The following is a 14,941-nucleotide window of genomic DNA, read 5'->3' on the forward strand; positions in this document are numbered from 1 at the left end:
CTCTGCTGAAGTTGGTTTGAGCCAGTTTCTCTCACTGTATCTCCTTGAACACTTTACTCGAAACTTCTAACTTCAGTTTCTCTCCTCTTATCCATCTGCCCTCCTGTCCCAGCCAGATCCTATTTCCAGAAGAGTTCATTGCTCTATAGCCATTAGTTAGGTAAAGACAAAGTTCTGGAAAGTTCCAAGGTCCTTAGTGGGAGTGATCACAACCAGTGCTTACCAAGCATCAGGCATTTTGTAAGCAATCTTCACCCAGTTAACTTACCCAGGTCTCACAGTGGTTCTCCACTCAGCCTCTACTGTGATTTCCACAGCACCCAGGAAAGGTGGGGGAGCGGGGGGTGGGGCTGAGCTGGAATTCATGCCCTTGGGGCCTGACTTGGTCCAGAAGCTGCCAGGTCCCGTGCAGCTGGACGGTACAGAAGGGTCTGGTACAGGGTTCTGGTGGGATTGGTGTGTTGTTGTTGTTCAGTCGCTCAGTCGTGTCTGACTCTGCGACCCCATGGACTGCAGCACACCAGGCTTCTCTGTCCTTCACCATATCCTGGAGTTTGCTCAAACTCATGTCCATTGAGTCAATGATGCCATCCAACCATCTCATCCTCTGTTGCCCCCTCCTCCTCTTGCCCTCAATCTTTCCCAGCATCAGGGTCTTTCCCAGTGAGTTGGCCCTTCGCATCAGGTGTGAAAGTATTGGAGAATTGGTATATAACAAGCAAAGGGGAGTTAAAATTTTACAGATGCAGATTTCCCTGGTGGTCTTGTGATTAAGAATTTACCTTCCAATTAAGGGGACGTGGGTTTGATCCCCGGTGGGGAACTAAGATCCCACAAGCTGTGGGGCAAGTAAGCTTGCTTGTGGCAACAAAGATCCAGCACAACCAAATAAAGAAGAAGAATTTCCAGATGGCTTTTCAAGCAGGTATTAAACTGAGCGACAGGACTCTTTGGTCACATGGCTCAGACACCCAGAAACTGGGCATGTGGTGGAAAGAGACAGGAGGACTGTGGCTCAGAGCCTCTTAAGGGAGGTCCAGGGTGAGTTGTCATGTACGAACGTGAGAGTTGGACCATAAAGAAGGCTGAGCGCCAAAGAATTGATGCTTTCGAACTGTGGTGCTTAAGAAGACTCTTCAGAGTACCTCCTAAAGGAAAGTCCATCCTAAATGGACCCAAATCAACCCTGAATACTCATTGGAAATACTGATGCTGAAGCTGAAGCTCCAATACTTTGGCCACTTGATGTGAAGAGCCGACTCATTGGAAAAGACCCTGATGCTGGGAAAGATTAAAGACAGAAGGAGAAGAGGGTGACAGAGGCTGAGATGGTTGGATGGCATCACCGACTCAAGGGACATGAACTTAGAAAACTCTGGGAGATGGTGAGGGACAGGGAGGCCTGGCGTGCTGCAGCCCATGGGTTGCAAAGTGTCTGACACAACTTGGCAACTGAACAGCAACAACAGGGTGGGTTGTAGTAGGTGATGCTGGTGCTGCTTTTGTCTTCCCACAAGGGGCCCCCTTCCCAACCTTCCAGGGACCCCTTGTTAACAGTCAAAAGGTCCCCAGGTCCTGAGACCCAGGAAACAAGGGGCAGGAGAACAACCCACATCAGAGTGGGGTGTTAGGTCTTTCCTGCCAAGTTTGACGTGATCCTTCCTCCCTGTCCAAATTCCCTTCTCTGAACTCAGAATCCCCAAAACCCAAAGGGATTCTGGCCTCAGGACTAGCAGCTGCTTCCCATCCCCTTCTTCTCTCCACCTTCTCCAGAGGTCACTGGGGCAGGAACATTTTAAAATGTGTGGGAGATATGTTCTGAGCATTGCTCACATAGAACTCATTCTAACTCATCTTCTATCCAGGGAGCCCAGCTCTGCTCACTTTAATGAAGCTTGATTCTCAACAGCAGGGGGTTGCTTAGAAAAACTTATGGTACCAAAGATGAAAAAGTGTGCCATCATCAGGATCGTGTAGAAGAATATTTAATGAAAAGGGAAAACGTTCAAAAGATGAGACATTTTTTTAAAAAGCTGCCTTAAAGAAACAAAACCCGTGTGCCCCAACATCATCCCAATTTTACTAAACAAATATGCACATTTCACTCATTTATTCCTTCAACTGACATCTATGAAAAGAGGAGCCTCCTGAGAGTCAAGCCTCACCCTGCAGGCAGCGGGGTAGGAGTGGGTGGGGGATGGCTGTGAGGAAGCCCACCTGCTCCAGCCTCTCAGGTAAGCCACAGGCAGTCTAGGCCACCGGAGGAAAGTGCCAGGGGCCATGGGAAGCCTTGGAGTCTTCCTGGAGGAAGCGGCACTGGAAGGAAAAGTTGCAGAAGTGAGCTACTTGGTCAGAGAGTGAGGGAGACCCAGAGACTGTGGAGACCTCACCAGTTTGGGTACTGGCCAGATAAAGCCCAGGCAATGCTCAGGCTGAACTGGAAGGGGGGTGGGGGGCTCCTGACCAAGGCAGATGGGGCCCTGTGAGCCACCAGAACAGGAGCCGCCCAAGAGTCTGGGTTCATCCATCTCCCGTCCTTCACACACAGTCTTACAGAGGAAATAAAAATGGGTGGGAAAAATGGGGGTGGTCAGGGAAGGCGCCTCTGAGGAGATGAGATCTAAGCAGAGACCCTTGGGAAGAGTGTGGAGAGGGTCATCCAGGCAGGAAGTGTCACATGTCTGGGTGCCAAGGCTTGGAAGTTGGAGGGGCCTGAGATATTCCAGGAGCTGCAGAAAGATCACTGCATTAGAGGACTGCACATTGCTCCGCCATGTGCAGGGATCCTGGAGGGCGTTTGCGGGGTTTGTGTGGTGTCTTAGACCATAGAGAATCTGCCAGCAATGCTGGAGACCTGGGTTTGATCCCTGGGTAGGGAAGATCCCCTGGAGAAGGGAATGGCTATCCACTCCTGTATTCTTGCCTGGAGAGTGCCATGGACAGAGGAGCCTGGCGGGCTGCAATCTGTGGAGTCACAAAGAGTCAGACACAACTGAATGGCTAACACTTTCACGTTTGTCTGTATAAACAATCCTGAAGAATACAGAATCAGAGTGGCATCACTGTCTGTGCAGCCCAATCTCATGTGATTCCCCAAAGTAATGCCTTGCTGGCCAGTGGGAGGCACCCCAGGCTCCCTCCTGGGCTGGCTGCATAGGTGTGAGGACCTGAACTTCTCGAAGCACTGGGTGGTTAAGTGCCCCAGCTAAAAGACAACTCTAGTCTCTGTTGGTCCCAGGCATCGAGGAAGATGCTCTTTGAGGAAGGTGATCCAAAGTGTGGGGGACCCTGAGGTGTGGGGCCTGCAGTTCCTGTACTGTCTTGTTTGAATCTAAGGGTGGTACCGGGTTGGAGGGTGGGTGGTGAGCCAGGGAGCCAGGGATGAAGGAGGGAGGGGAAGGCAGGGTTGAAGGGGGCAGGGCCCCCAGGGACTGGGCTGGATGCTCAGAACCCAGGGAAGCCAGCACTAAGTGTTGGCAGCACTGGTCTCCTTTGGGTCCCAGGCATTGGGAAGCCATGAACAAGCCCCCCGCCTCCCAGAGCCAGAGGCAAGCCCCTAGTTGTACAAGCGGGACCAGTGAAGGCAATGAAGCTCTGCCTTTAGATTGCTGGGATCCCCAGTACAGCTGTGACCAGCTTGAGGCATGTGGGGTTTTCTCAGTGCAGGACGGGAGCGGGGAGCCCCTCCCCACCTCTTCCCTCCATGTACTCCTGGAATTAGATGAGCTGATCTCTCCCCAAACCTCTCCCTGGTGTGGGCCCTGCTTAAGACAGAGGGCCCAGGTGCCCTCTCTGCAGCCTGGCCTTCCAGTGCGCTCAGCACCCAATTAACAGATGAGTGAATGTGACCACCATGACCGAGCAACTGCTCTTCCCTCCCGCCATGGGCTCTTCACAAGCCTGGTAAAATGCCATGATGTGGCATCAGCGGCCACAGTTTAGGAGACCCAGAGACCTTGTGCATGTTGCCCAAGCCCACCCTGATGATGAGGAGCAGAAAGGAGATTTAAGCCCAAGTTTATTTGGTGACACCAAGTAGCAACATCCTCGTGGGTCAGTCCCATGGACCAAGCACTGACTGGTGTCGTACTGACTGCAAGGCAGCTAACCCTCACTACGGCTCTGGGAGGATCCAGATCCATCGTATCAAAGCCACAGGGACATCCAGAGAGTCCCTCATTGTGAAACTCATGAGTCATTCTGCAGTAAAATGTATGGCTTGCATGCAAAGCGTGAGGAGGCAGGGAGTGGGTGGATAATTGAGATTGTAGCCTTACAATCTCAGTGGTCAGAGATTTAGCCAAGTGAGTTTGTGCTAAATTCAAACACATTCTGTTTTCAGAGCTTTGGGGGCTTAGGGATTGACAATAATGGATTGTGAGTCTGGATTGCTCCCATTTTATAGATTACAAAACTGAGGCACAGAAAGGATCCAACTTTATGTGGGAATTGGTTGAGTTTGGGATTTACATACTTTTTTTGTTTGATTTTTTTTGGCCATGTTGCATGTCCTGCAGGATCTTAATTCCCTGACCAGGGATTGAACATGGGCCCTGGCAGTGAAAGCACCAAGTCCTAACCACTGGACTGCCAGAGAATTCCTTGAGTTGAGATTTAAATCAGGCCATGTTGTCAGCTTCTGTGCTCCCCTGCCTGCTGTATCCCCAGCCCAGTAACTATGTAACAAGCACCTTTACACTATAGACTCAGACTTACACCAGCCCCAAGAGATAGAAAACAAGCCCCTAGTTTTTTTCCAGGAGGAAACTGAGTCTCAGGAGAGTAATTTACTGAAGATGAGCAAGCCAGTAACTGACTGGTAGAGGCAGAGTTTCACCCGGTTCTGCCCGCTCCAAGCCCACGTTCTTTCCAGTGGACGGCTAGATTGTGTCCTGAGTATACACACAAAAGTTACAAAAGAGTAAATGCTTGTAAATACATACAGTGTACAGAAGGCTACAAGAAATCCTGGTGTTTTCACGCCCTCCAGTCCTATTCCGCAGAGGTTATCAGGGCTGACAGTTGGATATGAGTTCCTTCGTGGCAGGAGGGGCTACATAATCGCAGGGCCCAGTGCAAAAATAAAAATATGGGGCCCTTTGTTCAAAAAAGATGAGGAATTTAAGATGATGATAGTAAACCAAATGGATCACAGAGACTTTCTGGATGGGGGGGCGGTCTGTGCCACTGTCTGGTTCTCACACCCATGAACCCAGCTCTGCTCACTGACCAGGGATCGAACCCAGGCCCCCTTGCATCAGGAGGGTGGAGTCTTAGCCACTAGACCACCAGGGAAGTCCCCTCTCTCTCCTCTTAAAAGGATCCCAGTCCTGTTGGGCTCAGGACTCCACTTTTATGACCTCATTTAATCTTTTTTTTTCTAAGTTTTAATTTATTAGTTTTAACTGGAGGCTAATCACTTTACAATATTGTAGTGGGTTTTGCCATACATTGACATGAATCAGTCACAGGTGTACATGTGTCCCCCCATCCTGAACCCCCCTCCACCTCCCTCCCCATCCCATCCCTCTGGGTTGTCCTAGCGCACCAGCTTTGAGTGCACTGATTCATGCATTGAACTTGGACCGGTGATCTATTTCACATATGGTAATGTACACGTTTCAATGCTATTCTCTCAAATCGTCCCACCCTCGCCTTTTCCCACAGAGTCCAAAAGTCTGTTCTTTACACTGTGTCTCTTTTGCTGTCTTGCATATAGAGTCATGGTTACCATCCTTTAAATTCCATATATGTATTTATTAATATATAGTATGGGTGTTTTTCTTTCTGACTTACTTCACTCTGAATAATAGGCTCCGGTTTCATCCACCTCATTAAAACTGACTCAAACGCATTCTTTTTTATAGCTGAGTAATATTCTATTGTGTACATGTACCACAAATCTCTTATCCATCTGTCTGCTGATGGATACCTAGGTTGCTTCCATGTCCTATCTATTGTAAACAGTGCTGCAGTGAACATTGGGGTACATGAATCTCTTTCAATTCTGGTTTCCTTGGGGTGTATGCCCAGCAGTGGGATTGCTGGGCCATATGGCAGTTCTATTCCCAGTTTTTAAAGGAATCTCCATACTGTCCTCCATAGTGGCTGTACTAGTTTGCATTCCCAACAACAGCGTAAGAGGGTTCCCTTTTCTCCACATCCTCTCCAGCATTTAGTGTTTGTAGACTTTTTGAAGGCTGCCATTCTGACTGGCGTGAGATGGTACCTCATTGTGGTTTTGGTTTGCATTTCTCTGATAATGAGTGATGTTGAGCATCTTTTCATGTGTCTGTTAGCCATCTGTATGTCTTCTTAGGAGAAATGTCTGTTTAGTTTTTTGGCCCATTTTTTGATGGATGACCTCATTTAATCGTAATGACCTTAAGGAGTCTGTTTCCAAATACAGTCACGTTGAGGGTTAGAGCTCAACATATGAATTTTAGGGGAGCACAGGTCAGTCTGTAACATCACCCAGACAGGAAGGCACACAAATCCTACGTGTACAGCCTGATGAGTTTTCACAAGCCATACCAGCTGCATCCAGCTCAGGAAAGAGAACATGATAAGTGCCTAGAACACCACCTCTCCAGGTTCCCTTCTAGGCACTTTCCATCCCCCCAGAGACTAACTGATACAAATCAGACTTGGCTGTGCTCACCCGACAATGCACAGGAAGCCAATCTGCCTACAGTGGGCTGTGGTGAAGGAAAGGACAGTCTTTAGTGCAGGTGCCCAATGTGGGGCCAAGCACGGAGAATGCGCAGCTTGTGCTCAGAAGACCTGAACTCCCCAGTGGCTTTCGGGGAAGGTGTTTGTGTTTTTTTTTTAATATTTATTTATTTATTTGGCTGCATTGAGTCTTAGCTGCAGCACACAGGATCTTTGTTTCGGCACACAGACTCCCTAGTTGTGGTTCCTGGGCTCCAGAATGCAAGGGCTCAGTAGTTTGTGGCATGTGGGCTTAGTTGCTTTGCAGCGTGTGGGGTCCTCAGTCCATGACCAGGGATTGAGCCTGTGTCCCCCACATTGCACGGTGGATTCTTAACCACTGGATCACCAGGGAAGCCCCTAGGGAAGAATTTTTAAAGGCAAGGTAAGGGAGAAGGTCTCAGGGTGCCTGATCAGCTTGTAGACAGTTTTCTGATTGGTTGGGAGGTGAGGCAACTGGGTGGTATTTCAGGAGTCAGCATCATCAAGCTTCTGGCTCCAACTGGTCTGGGGTCTAGGTACTGGTGGTCAGCAAGCAGTTAACTTTTTCCACCTGCTGGGGGTTTTAGCATCTGCAAAACAGCTCAAAGATATGGCTCAGTATATTATCTACAGTCCTTGAGGAGGAACTAAAGGTCCTTGATTTGTTTTATGGCTAAACTATTAGTATTTTGTCTTGCTTGACTATTTTCCTTTGTTTCTGCATTTTCTCACTTCTCTGATTATATTTGCTCTTTGAAACTCAGAGAAGACCTAAGAGGTTAAAATTTTGGTACACCTGGAGAAGGCAATGGCAACCCACTCCAGTACTCTTGCCTGGAGAATCCCATGGACGGAGGAGCCTGGGCTACAGTCTCAAAGACTCAGACATGACTGAGCGACTTCACTTTCACTTTCACTTTCCTTTCTCTGTAAGTACAGGGAACTACACTCAGTGCTCTGTGGTGACCTGAATGGGAAGGAAATACAAAAAAGAGGGGATATATATATAGATCAGATCAGATCAGATCTGATTCAGCAACTACACTCCAATAAAAATTAAAAAAAAAAACAAAAAACTTTGGTACAAATAAGAGGTGGGAGGGGGACACTGGAATCTGTTCCCAGGAAGGCCCCATGGGGTCCTTCTTGATTTTACAACCACTGTTGTGATTCTAACCTTATAGATTATTGTCTGATTTTAAACTTTTGTTTTAGCAAATGTATTTATTTTTAATTATTATTAAAAAAATTTTTTTTTGGCTGTGGTGAGTCTTTGTTGCTGCATGTGGGCTTTATTTAGTTGCAGTAGCAGGGGCTACCCTCCTGTTGTGGGCTGCGGGCTTCTTGTTGCAGTGGCTTCTCCTGTTGCGGTGGTTTCTCCTGCTGCAGAGCACAGGTTCTAGGAGAGAGGGCTTCAGTAGTTGTGGATCCCAGGCTCTAAAGCTCAGGTTCAGTAGTTGTGGCGCACAGGCTTGGTTGCTCGGAGGTTCATGGGGTCTTCCCGGATCACGGTCAAACCTGTGTCCCCTGAATTTTAAGGAGGACTCTTAACCACTGGACTGCCAGGGAAGCTCTGTTTTAAATTATTTTTTAATGTTTCTTTTTATTTATTCAATGTTTTGGACGGTCCTTCCAGCATGTGGGATCTTAGTTTCCCAGACTAGTGACTGAATCTGAGCCCCCTGCATTGGCAAGGTGGAGTCTTAACCATGAAACTATCAGAGGAGTCCCTGATTTTGAAATTTTTATATATTTATGTGTTCAGTTATGTGTTCAATGCTGTGTTATGAGTTCATCCATTAAAAAAAAAATCATTTAGTTAGTTTCTGGTCGTGCTGCGTCTTTGTTGCTGTGTGGGCTTTTTGCTGTTGTGGTGAGCAGGGGCTTCTCGTTGTGGGGGCTTCTTTTGTTGTGGAGCACAGGCTCTAAAGTGCAGGAGTTTCAGTGGTCACAGTTCCTGGGCTCTAGAGCACAGGCTCCGGAGAAGGCAATGGCACCCCACTATAGTACTCTTTCCTGGAAAATCCCATGGATGGAGGAGCCTGGTAGGCTGCAGTCCATGGGGTCGCTAAGAGTCAGACACGACTGACTTCACTTTCTTCACAAACTTCACTTTCACTTTTCACTTTCCTGCATTGGAGAAGGAAATGGCAACCCACTCCATTGTTCTTGCCTGGAGAATCCCAGAGACCGGGGAGCCTGGTGGGCTGCTGTCTATGCGGTCGCACAGAGTCGGATATGACTGAAGCGACTTAGCAGCAGCAGCAGCAGCAGAGCACAGGCTCAATAGTTGTGGCACAAGGGTTTTGTTGCTCTGAGGTATGTAGGATCTTCCAGAATCAGGGATTGAACCCATGTCTCCTGCATGGGCAGGTGGACCCTTTACCACTGAGTCACCAGGGAAGCCCATGAGTTCATCCATTTTGTTGCACATAGAAAAAATCTGCTCATTTCATGGCTGCGTCAATGTCTACATGCGTAAAAGTCCACTTTTACTGTAATTTTTTACCTATTCCATTGGATGGACATTTAATTCGTTTCCTGTTTTGGGTCCTGCAGCAAGTGCAGAGGGCAAACAGGGACTGCGAAATGAAGGTCAGTCTCTGAGAATCTAACAGGTGAAGGAATCGGATTTTTTAAAAAAATGTTAATTTCTTTGGCTGCACTGGGTCTTAGTTGTGGCACGCGGGATCTTTCGTTGGCAGCACACAGACTCTCCAGTTTCAGCATTCAGGCTTACTTGCTCCGCAGTATGTGGGGTCTTAGTTCCTCGACTAGGGATTCAACCCAAGTCCCCTGCGCTGCAAGGCAGATTCTCAACCACTGGGCCAAAAAGTGCTTTTGTTTGATCTCTTGTGTTTATCTGCATCCATATTTTCCCCCTTCCCCAGCTCATTTAGCTCATCAGGATCTCTGAGGGTGGGAACCAGCAACAGTGCTTTTTAAAGTCCCCCGTGCTTCTTGGATGGCTCAGTGGTAAAGAATCTGCCTGCCAATGCAGGAGATGCGGGTTTGATCCCTGGGTTGGGAAGATCCCCTGGAGGAGGAAATGGCAACCTACTCTAGTATTCTTGCTGGGAAATCTCATGGACAGAGGAGCCTGGTGGGCTACAGTCCATGGGGTCTCAAAAGAGTTGGACATGACTTAGTGACTAAACAATGATAGGTGATTCCAGAATCCTGCCAAGGCTGAGAATCAGTGATTCAGGCTTGGAATTTTAGAGCTGTGTGTTAGTGAGGCAGGGAGTTCCAGCCGGCCTGTGGGCGTCGCTTGGGTAATCTTGGTGGGCCCTGGATCAGGAAGTGGGTTCTAAGTGCCAGCCTCGGATCAGAAGGAAGATTGGAGGTGGTGGGGAGCAGGTGCTGCCTCCTGGAAACACCCTCAGGGTCCCTTCATCTGGCAAGACTTGTGAGCACTGTTTCTGGAGCTTGTTAGAAATGCAGATACCTGGGTTCTTCCTCAGATCGAAGGTTCAGACTTTTAAGGAGTCCTGTGCACACAAAAGTTTGAAAACCACTGATTTTAAAAGTCGGCAAGTTCAGGATCTGGAATCTAGAGCATGCATGAGATTCCTGCTGATGTTGCGTATCATCATGGGGAGAGGCAGTGCCTCAGTTTCCTCATCTGTAAAATGTGTCCCGTGGTCTCTCCTGTTGTTTCCAACAAGAGGATCTGGTCCAGTTTGAACTAAGTCTGAGTTAGTTGCAAGCTGAAAGCTTTTAAGTTGCTATCATGTACAATGTTAATACCTTTAAAAAGACACTACAAAAAATTTAGCTGGTGTGTTTCTTTATGGTTTATTTCTTTAATTAACATATCGATTGGTTTTTGGCTGTGCTGAGTCTTTGTTGTAGTGGGTGGGCTTCTCATTATGATGGCTTCTCTTGTTGCTGAGCACAGGCTCTAGGCTCACAGACTTCAGTAATTGCAGCATTCGGGCTCAGGAATTGTGGTGCTTGGGCTTAGTTGCTTTGGCGTGTGGAATTTTCCCAGACCAGGGACTGAGCTCATGTCACCTGCATTGGCAGGCAGACTTTTATCCACAAGCCACCAGGGAAGTCCCTGATGTGTTTCTAATAATGAGTTAGGGATCAAGTAGAAGATTAGGGATATTTATTAGGAGGAAAATGCATAAGAAAAATAATTAAAGCAACCGTTCCATTAAGCAGTGTTATTGTAATGATCAAGGATCCCCCAAGTTCTGGAAATAATTTTTTTTAAATAAACATTTTACTTTGAAACAATTTTATTTTTTTTAAAATATGGAACGCTTCACGAATTTGTGTATCATCCTTGCGCAGGGGCCATGCTAATCTTTTCTGTATTGTTCCAATTTTAGTATATGTGCTGCCGAAGCGAGCACTGAAACAATTTTAGATTTACAGAAAAGAAGGCACACAGAATTCCTGTTTACCCTATATCTAGCGTCCACTATTGCTAGCATCTGGTACAATCTTCACAATGAATAAACTGATATTACTACTAGAAAAAACTCTCTATATTTTCTTTTTAAATAGACTAATATTTTGGAAATCCATAGCAATTCCATGTGTTCTAGTGATTTTGTGGGGGAAATATACAAGGTCAACAAAATGTGTTGAGAAGCAACTTCAGGCTGGTTACTGCTTGCTCAGCACGGAAGCAGAAAAAGAGACCTGCTGATGTGGACTCTTCCTATACTGCTTGGTTGTGCCAGGGGTCACTTGGGGCCATTTACACCAGCCCTTCTATAAAGTCATCAGCTAATGCAGTTGGTAATTTGGCAGATTGGAGTGAAGGGGCCAAATAAAAATGAAATATTGAACCCAACTCTCCTGCCCACTTTGCTATTTTTAAGGTCAAACTAGAGATCCATGTTCCTTGGGCTCCACTGCAGTGAATTTGGGAGCTGCAAGTTCATGATAAGCTGTTGATGTCTCTGCAAACAGAAAATCGAATCTCCAGACACAATCCCAGCTCAGCAAACCTCTCAGCAGCTGCAGGCAGGCCTCAAGGTCATAAAAGGCCCTAACCGGTGATGGATGGCTGCCCGGGACTAGATCTAGTTATCAAGTCAACTCCAGAAAATCACGAGCTTTCCCTTAACCCCCTATTTCTTCCAGCATCATGTCTAAGCAAGTTGAAAGGAGGCAATCACACATCCCCTGGTGGCATCTGGCAATTCTCAGGGAATGTTCTGGCAACTTGGTGGGCGAGCGAGGGCTATGCCACGTGGATTTATGCTGGCACGTGTGATTTAGATGGACGAACTTGGAAAGGTCCACTGGTGTTAGAATGGAAGAGCTCAAGTTGCTTAAAGAAATTCTTTCTACAGAGGCACCGAGCGGCCCCAGCAGTGCACCCTGACGCACAGGCTGCCTGACTCTGGCTTAGGTGCCGCAAGCTGTCAGGAAGCCCCTACGTACGTATTATGAATTGCCACATTCGATTCAAGCTTGTTGCTGTTGCTGTTCAGTCACTAAGTTCTGTCCGACTCTTTGCGACCCGATAGACTGCAGCAAGCCGGGCCTCCCTGTCCCTCACTGTCTCCAGGACTTTGCCCAAGTTCATGTCCATTGAGTTGGTGATGTTATTCAAAGCTGTGTAATTCAGTTAAGTCAAGGAAAAGACAAAATACGGAAATGCTGTTATGCTCATAAATTTTGGGCTCAGATCCTACTTGGTTCTCCAAAAATTGAACAATTTTTATTTTTTATAATTTTATTTACTTATTGATTTTTGGCTGTCTTGGGTCTTTGTTGCTGCATCAGCTTTTTTTTCCCCTCTAGTTGTGAAGAGCAGGAGGCTGTTCTGTAGGTGAGGCGCGAGGGCTTTTTCATGATGGTGGCTTCTCTTGTTGCAGAGCACGGTCTAGGGAACCAGGGCTTCAGCAGTTGTGGCTCATGGGCTAAACTGCCCCTTGGCATGTGGAGTCTTCACCGACCGTGAGGTCGAACCCATGTCCGCTGCTTAGGCAGGCAGATTCTTAACCACTGGACCATCAGGGAAGTCCCGATGAGTCACCTTTTAAAAATGCTCGTTTGCTCCTGTCTCTCCCTTGCTTGTACTTGACATTGGCTTTCCCTTTGCTCTTAGGATGAAGTCTAAAATTCCTCATGTGCCATTTGTGGGTGACAAATGACATCCTTTGTGGGTGGCTTCTGCTCTCCTGGGCTCAGCTGGAGCTACTCACACCCTCCATCCCAGGGTTTTTGTCACAGTAACTTTCCAATTCCTTACGCCACCCTGGGGCCTTTGCATAAGCACTTACTCCTACTTAGAGTGACCTGTCTCATCTTGCCTTAAAGTTTCGTCTCCAACCTCGAGACTATGACCCATGACTTCGAAGCCCTGAAGGTGTGTCATTGTGTACTCACTGGGTGCTTATCTAAGCCCGGCCTCCTGCTCTACGTAGCCCCCAGGGAGCAGGGACACCTCTGTTCTGCCCAACATTGTAGCCCCAGTGCCTGGCACAGCCTGGAGCACTCTAGGGACACCACAATGCTTATTGTGAAAACCTAGTTATGGATGAAGAAGACGCACCGGAATCCTGTTTCTCTCCCTTCCTTCACCGTGATCTAGCCCACTCGCTGTCATCTGTCAGATGCTTTGGGGGCTGAGAGCAGCTTCCCCCACTTTTACCCTCTGTAACAAAATGCCCTCAGAGCTGCTACCACAAAAAGCAATTTTGCAGGACTTCCCTGGTGGTCCAGTGGTTAAGAATCCGACTGCCAATGCAGGGGACATGGGTTCGATGCCTGGTACGGGAAGATTCCCCATGGCTCCAGGCAACTAAGCCCTCAAGCCCCAACTACTGAACCTGCACTCTAAAGCCCGTGTTCTGCAAGAGAAACCACCATAATGAGAAGCCCCCACATTGAAACTAGAGAATAGCCCCTGCTCACAGCAACAAAGACCCAGTGCAGCCCCCTCCCCCGCCAAAAAAAAGCATTTTGCAGCAGTGGAGCCACTCCAGACCCCCCAAACATTCTCTAACGGGGGGCTTCTGCCTCTGATTGCCCCTCAGTGGGGACAGGAGGTCCAAGGTCCTTCCACTTATGTTGCATGGAGTGCTCCAAGTGTCACACAGCTAGTAGGCAAGGTGGCTGGTATGCTGTCGGTGATTTTTCTTATCAGCACACCTTTTTTCTGACATACAACCTCACGTGCAGCCCAGACTATGAAAACTGAGTTTCTCTGCTGGACTTGGTGCTGAGCACCTGCTCACCTCCTTTCCCCCCCACCCCACTCCCAAGTCCCTCCCTGGGGGCTGAATTGGGGCGGGGACCATCTCTTTACCAACATGACCAGGGAACTTGGATCCTCTGACCGTCTTTCTATCCCACCACATAAGTTGTCTGGGAACCAGGTGCAGGTATCCAAAGCTAAAGTCGGATCAAGAATTTTTGAAGGGAAAAAAACTCCCAAGACAAAAAACCAAACCCTAGATCACCTTCTTTTCCTTTCTAGAATGCAACCAGGCAATGCATATAAAATGCTTTGGGTTCCTGATAAACCTGTGATAGAACAAAACCCCCAAAACCTATCCTAAGAACAGTCTGTAGGTACAGAAGACGCAGGTTCCCACAAGATGCTTACCCCTGTCCCGATGATTAAAAGCAGGAATCTAGATGCTTGGCAGTAAGGGAAGGTCAGATTGCCTGCTTGTGCTCTCCGGGAAGGCACGCTGTAAGAGGGATGAGCAAGCACACTTGATATGGAATAGGCCGGTAACAGTTTAAAGTGAGAAGCAAAGTGGCAGAATGCGGCGGGCAGAGAGATGCCATTTTCATAAAAGAAAATATGAAGATACGTATGTAGAAAAAAAAGAGTAGACACCATTATTTTAATTGTGAGATTATGGGTCATTTTCTTTTTTGCTCACTTGTATTTGTAGATTTTCTACAATAAACTTATTTCTCTTTCATAAGGAGACAACAGAAGATGACATTAGTGAGGGGATAACAGACACATCTACATCGCTTTCAGAAACCAGGGGGGCGTCTCCCCACAGCCCTCTCAGCTGGGTCTCCTTGTCCCAGAGCAGGGCTTGGTGGGAGCTCTGAGCAGGGGGCCGGGTGTGACTTCTGAGGGAGCCTTGGGTTCTTCCTGGGCATGCACTCACAGGTTCCCTGGAGGAGAGGGCTGCTAAGAACTGGGCCCTTTGGCCTCCTGAGGTCACAGCCTCAGAGGACATCACAAGACCTGTGAAATCAGTGAACTCAGATGTGTTTGTGGCTCCATCTTCAGGTGGCGCTAGTGGTAAAG

The 14,941-nt window shown here is 47.8% G+C and overlaps 1 non-coding gene across 1 annotated transcript; it reads right to left on the minus strand.

Annotated features, from left to right (window-relative positions):
- Window positions 1–10,950: 10,950 nt before the first annotated feature.
- LOC133228314 (U6 spliceosomal RNA) lies at window positions 10,951–11,057 on the minus strand. Its single transcript, XR_009730171.1, has one exon. It is a non-coding gene; the product is annotated as a U6 spliceosomal RNA (small nuclear RNA).
- Between the last annotated feature and the right edge of the window lie 3,884 nt (window positions 11,058–14,941).

The sequence above is a fragment of the Bos javanicus genome, chromosome 16 (assembly GCF_032452875.1).
Source record: "Bos javanicus breed banteng chromosome 16, ARS-OSU_banteng_1.0, whole genome shotgun sequence".
NCBI classification, from domain to species: Eukaryota; Metazoa; Chordata; class Mammalia; order Artiodactyla; family Bovidae; genus Bos; species Bos javanicus.